The sequence below is a fragment of the Cucurbita pepo genome, unplaced genomic scaffold (assembly GCF_057944985.1).
Source record: "Cucurbita pepo subsp. pepo isolate OVF unplaced genomic scaffold, ASM5794498v1 scafford_4, whole genome shotgun sequence".
Classification (NCBI taxonomy): Eukaryota; Viridiplantae; Streptophyta; class Magnoliopsida; order Cucurbitales; family Cucurbitaceae; genus Cucurbita; species Cucurbita pepo.
In genome coordinates, this window is record NW_028257909.1 from 470,312 (window position 1) to 476,311 (window position 6,000).

At 31.9% G+C, this 6,000-nt stretch overlaps 1 non-coding gene across 1 annotated transcript; it reads left to right on the forward strand.

Annotated features, from left to right (window-relative positions):
* The first annotated feature begins 2,714 nt into the window (after positions 1–2,714).
* Positions 2,715–2,787, forward strand: TRNAV-UAC (transfer RNA valine (anticodon UAC)). Its single transcript has one exon. It is a non-coding gene; the product is annotated as a tRNA-Val (tRNA).
* The last annotated feature ends 3,213 nt before the right edge of the window (positions 2,788–6,000 follow it).

The window sequence follows — 6,000 nt, forward strand, 5'->3', positions numbered from 1 at the left end:
ATGGACTTACGTGTTTCGAAAAAAACTTTAAAAACAACACAACAAAAGGCTAAATAAAATAAATGAACGTTTAAATTAAAAACATCATATCCTAGTCTAAGTCTAAGAAAATAAATACGACTACTCTATGCATGTGCAATAGTTTCGAGTTGCGATGCCGTCGTCAGCCGTACAGGAATGCCTTGCCTTAATCTAAAATAAAGGTAGCACGTGGCTTGAGTATTTTAAGAAATACTCAGTAAATGACCCCACTATTAGGGGTGAAATGCAAAAACATGCAAATGCAATGACGGAACCTATCATTTAAATCCATTTTCCTACGGTACTGTCCTAACGGGTAATTTGGATGTGTATCATATACTCTACACATAGCCCATACGTGCGAGTATGGACTCACAAGTCAGTTCGCACACCGCTGGGCACCCTTCCTTGTTAGGCGAGCATACTCCGGGAGATCCTTAGGCCAGACACCCGTTAGAACTAGTAAACGTCACAACAACATTAGGTTAACCATAATGATCGTACCCCTGCCTGACCGTCGCAGCATTATGATAAACATAATGATCGTTTTCCTGCGTAGTCATCGCAACATTATGATAACCATAATGATCGTATTTCTGCCTCGTAACGTATTTGTCCGTACTATTGTGAAGGTAAGGGGTATCCCCCAATGCATGAACACACAATAATGCATGAAGTCCCAACATTTTTTCATTTTCATTATCATTTAATACAACCCCACTAGCGTTCCGTACATCCCATATCATTTTTCATATCACTTATCATATCTTTCATGCATATGCTGGGGTCGTATTTCATGCTAGTTCGTTGTTTTGCATGTCAATCATATCATATCATTCAAATTACATAAGTGTATCATAATCATAACATTTCATGCTTCCAGGCATAATAATTTTCATCATATACGTATCATGCCATAACATATCGCATCACAATATTCATATCATAAGCATGTCAATTTATCACATATCTTACCATAACATATTGTCTTTATATCATATCACAATATATATACATCCATCATTCACATATCGTATCATAATCATATCATATCGTAAAAACTTCGTGGTCATATCATTCCCTAACTTAACATAGCCTTAACATTCTTATACCTATCACAGTCATGTCGTTACATGAACGTACCCTGACGTTATCGTTCTATCAATCTATCATAATTCTATCTCTTTCTACCCATAACCTAACTATATTCTTTTATCAACCTCTCATATCCATAGTACTTCTAGATGTAACCTCACCTTCACGTTTCATGAACAAATCTTACTTCTATCGATTCACAAATAATTCACACATATTAGTATATATGACATGTGTAGAACCACGAGCATGTGTCAACATCAAATATAACCATATCAATAGTAAGGTCAGTTACCTGGTTAGCTTAAGTTGTTGTCACGAATATATCCTTAATGAATGTTCGATTCTGTCCCTTGAAATCCAAGTAAACCTATTTGAACCCATGACATAAGTTTGAACCCTATCAAATTACCTCTCTAATTTAGATTGGTCCATTTACTTTTATTAAAAATCTTGTTTTCTATGATTTTGTATAAAAAAATTGACAGAGTTATTTTGTGTTTGTATTTACTTTTCTTTCTATATTTAGTTTAAGTTTTTTAATACTCAAATCTTTCTTTTTTTTTTTATTATTTGTATTTACTCTATAGCCTTTTAATTTTGTTCACATGTATTCCAAATTTATAGTGGATCTCTATTTTCAAATCTTTCGTGTTTTCTTTTGTTTGACATAATTTACTAGAATTATATAATTGATTAATATTTAGCTTCTAAGTCAAAGCTAAACCATTGTAATGACCATATCTATCTTCACGTAAATCTCTCTTTTTGCCAACGGTGACTTTATAACTCAAAGCTAAACCATTGTAATGACCATATCTATCTTCGCGTAAATCTCTCTGTTAGCCAATTTACTAGAATTGTATAAATGATTAATATTTGGCTTCTAACTCAAAGCTAAACCATTGTAATGACCATATCTATCTTCACGTAAATCTCTCTGTTTTCCAACGGTGACTTTCTAACTCAAAGCTAAACCATTTTGGGTACACTGCAAAGCCTATGATATCTTTGTTCACTCGAAATAGAGTAGACTAGTCAAACTGTGGTAGGACGAAGGTGGCTCTTCAAAAAAGACATGACCACAGGTTACATTGGGTCACCACCATATGATGCCCTTGATTATCTTTTTAAAAAAGTTCAAAAGTATTCTTATGTATATGAATGAATTTGTTAACACCATTTTAAAAATACTCAAGAATAAGATTGAAAATAAATTGTCTATTTGAATTGAATTGTATTATATTCATATTGGGAAATGTTCATAAATGAGAGAGTTACAGACAAAATTGAAGAGAAAAGTGATTTAAGAGTATTTTTGAATTTTTTTTTCTTTTTAAAATTATGAGTATTAACTAAACGTTTAAAAGTTGAATTGTATTTTCAAACAAGATATTAACGGTTTCATCTCACTAACAATAAACTTATTTTTTATTTTTATTTATTTATTTGAAAAGTAAAAGATATATTTCAAGATTTTTTTTTTTTTTTTTGAATAATATTGATGAAACCTTGGGAGGTTCTAAGGATATTTTGTTTAAACATTAAAATTTATAATTATTAACTATTTTTTGGATCATGGACATCATGGACAACTTGTTGTTGTGGTGTAGTGGTTATCACGTTAGTCTTACACACTAAAGGTCTCCAGTTCAATCCTGGGCAACAACATGCTTCTTTGCTTGCAATGGTGTAGTTTTCGGATGGGAAACATTTTTGTTCATCCAAGACTCATACTCTGAGAAATTTGTGTAACGCTCACTAAGAACTTTTTAAGAGTTTGACATGTTACTCCCATTAGAATTTATTTAGAGCATGACATGTTACTCCCTTTAGAATTTATTTAGAGCATTACAAACTAGTTTAAGAACGTTCTCGAAGATCTAGTTCATTAAATTATACAAGTTGTGGGCATTAATGAGTTAAAAGACCTCACAGTCACTCTTAACTACCACGCTCACTAAGAACTTTTTAAGAGTTTGACATGTTACTCCCTTTAGAATTTATTTAGAGCATGACATGTTACTCCCTTTAGAATTTATTTAGAGCATTACAAACTAGTTTAAGAACGTTCTCGAAGATCTAGTTCATTAAATTATACAAGTTGTGGGCATTAATGAGTTAAAAGACCTCACAGTCACTCTTAACTACCACATTGAAACTTAAAGAAAATCTTTGAAACATTATCTTTCTTCAACTCCTATCCTTAAGAGAACTTTCTTGAACTCCTATCTCTTGACTTTTGTTACCTTAATTTATTCCTTATATTTAATAAATAACTGCACGAGGCTTCATGCATTCCCCATGACATAGTCTTAATACTTGCATCCAAAGCTTCATGTGTTTGGTGCGATACAATTTACATACCTATGTCCAAGGATTCACGGGTTCCTTGTGACATAGTTTAAGTACCTACACCTAGGTGTTCATACGTTTCCTACGATGTAGTCATTGTCGTAAGACCATATTGCACTACTCATCGGGAGGTCTTTAAAATATCTCGGGTTCTCGTTCAAGAGTTTTTTGTTAAGTCTTGAAGTACAACTAAAGAAAATTTCTTAACAAGTACACCTTAATCCATATGCGTCATAAATATTTTTCTACATGCATAAATCTTTATAAGTATCTTGTCACTTGGTACTCATAAAAACCTTGATTTCTTATCAAGTGTCTTGAGGGTTAGTTACATACTTTTTCTCTTAGCTCATATCCCTAAGTTGTTATAATCTCCTTAAAATCTTTCATACTTACCCTTATATTGTAAACGAGTCTCATAAATTTTCGTAGTATTTTGAGTATTTAAGATCTTGAAAACATCTTAGAATTCTTATAGGGATATTTTGGTTATTTACCACTGCAAATCTTGGTTTAAATCCTCAACATATTTTAATGGCCATGTAACATAAGTCTCATTCAATTAAATGTCATTTAGGGGTCACTTTACTCCTAAGCCAGCTATATATAATTATAGGGGAATTTTAGTCATTTTACACCTACCCTTGGTTTAGCCTTTTATCATAATCTAATTATTATCAAATTTCATACATAACCTTATCATATCATATTGAGTCTTCTCCTAAAATTTCATGAAAAATAGAATCCATTTAGTATGATTGTGGTTTAGGCGCATTGAAATCAACATTCATGTGGACATTAATGTTGGAGAACTTAAATACTTACCTCAACCTCAATGACGGCTTTCTTCTGTCAACAAGATCAATAGTTTAATCAGTTTCCTTCATTACATTGTCCTCCTAGTCAATTTCTTTTAAGCCTAGCTAAAGGTCCAATAATGCACTTTTTTGTCCATATGTCTTCAAGGTCTCATTTAAAAATTTTTTCATTCGTTATATGAAAAGGCAACATAACCAACGTGGGCTTTTTTATATTTTATATTTTTTTAATATTGTGACTCCTCCCAAATCAATCTTAAATCATTCCTAAATTTAAGATATCTTAAAAATCTCAAACTCCAATCCATGTTTATAAATATTTATAAAACTTTGACCATGATCATAATATCTCATCCACAATGTGGCTCGATTGTAACTTTAAAAATTTTCAATTAGTGTTAGGCAGGGAGGTTTTCTACATCTCACGACTTCCTGAGCTTAGCTCACATTAAAGTCATTCATAAATCAGTTTAGGTATACAATGTTTCAACTTTTACTGTGTTAGCTCTTTTTTTTTTTTTTTTTTTTTTTTTGTTCACACCGATATTTAAATTTCATATTTACCTACTTCGTAGTGATGAAATTTCCTTTCGACACTACCACTTTTAATATCTCTAGCAGACTATAAGATGTTATCGTCTATCAAGTTTTCTTGGTCGTTTTCATTTGAATCTATTTAGGGTACAAACCTTACTAATCTGAACACTATCAATATATTAATGAACATTCATATTCCATGCGGGGTAAATCATACCAATTCTGTATTAAAATAAACATATAACTAAGTCAAGAATAATACAGTCAATGGTGTCAAAATTTAATTGGAAGTTATAGTTGATAATGACCAAGCAGTAACAACATATGAAATCTGATGGTGTTAATATAACACATGCGGAAGCAATTTGGATCTTAGGCACTTTTAGAACATCAATTATAGTAAATAACTAGCATGTTCATAAGTATTAAAACTTAATGAGTTTAGATACTAACCTTTTATAGTTCAAACTTCTTTTTCCTCACGAACCGGTTTCAAACCACCACTAGTGTCTTCTCCACTATCCTCTAGCCTTAGAACGGGATTGTGGAATCCGGTGAATGACTAAACTTGGGAGGGATTTTGTATATGTGAAGAGAGTGTTTGTGAGAGGTTTTTCTCAAGGTTTTTCACCAAGAAGAAGAAGATCTTCCATGTACGATGATCACTCTATTTAAAGAGTTATGTTTGTCACTAACATGGATTTTTCCATTAAATGAAGTCAACATTTTGACTTTCTTCATTTTTCCATTAAACTATTTAATTAATATTTAATATTAACTCAAATGCCAATCCCAATCAATTCCAACACATAATTAATTAAGATATTTAAATCTTATTTAAATATCTCAGATTCTCTCTTTTTGTTTAATTCGTAAATAAAACAAAAATGCGGTTAAATATATCGTATATATGTAGCGCATATTCCCTAATTTGAATTCGAACACTTCGAACTCACTCGTCACACTGTTCTATGTCCGATATGAGCTAGCAGAGGGACCTAATGGACCTATAGATCATTGGCTCCAACGATCCAAGATTAACCGGTTAAACTCATTAACCTTGTTAACCAACATTCGTTAACTACTAGGACAGTCCACTATAGCCTAGTAGTTGCACTCCCCTCACTATAGATATATTTCTGTCTATTTGATATAACCATGATTGGTAAGTCGA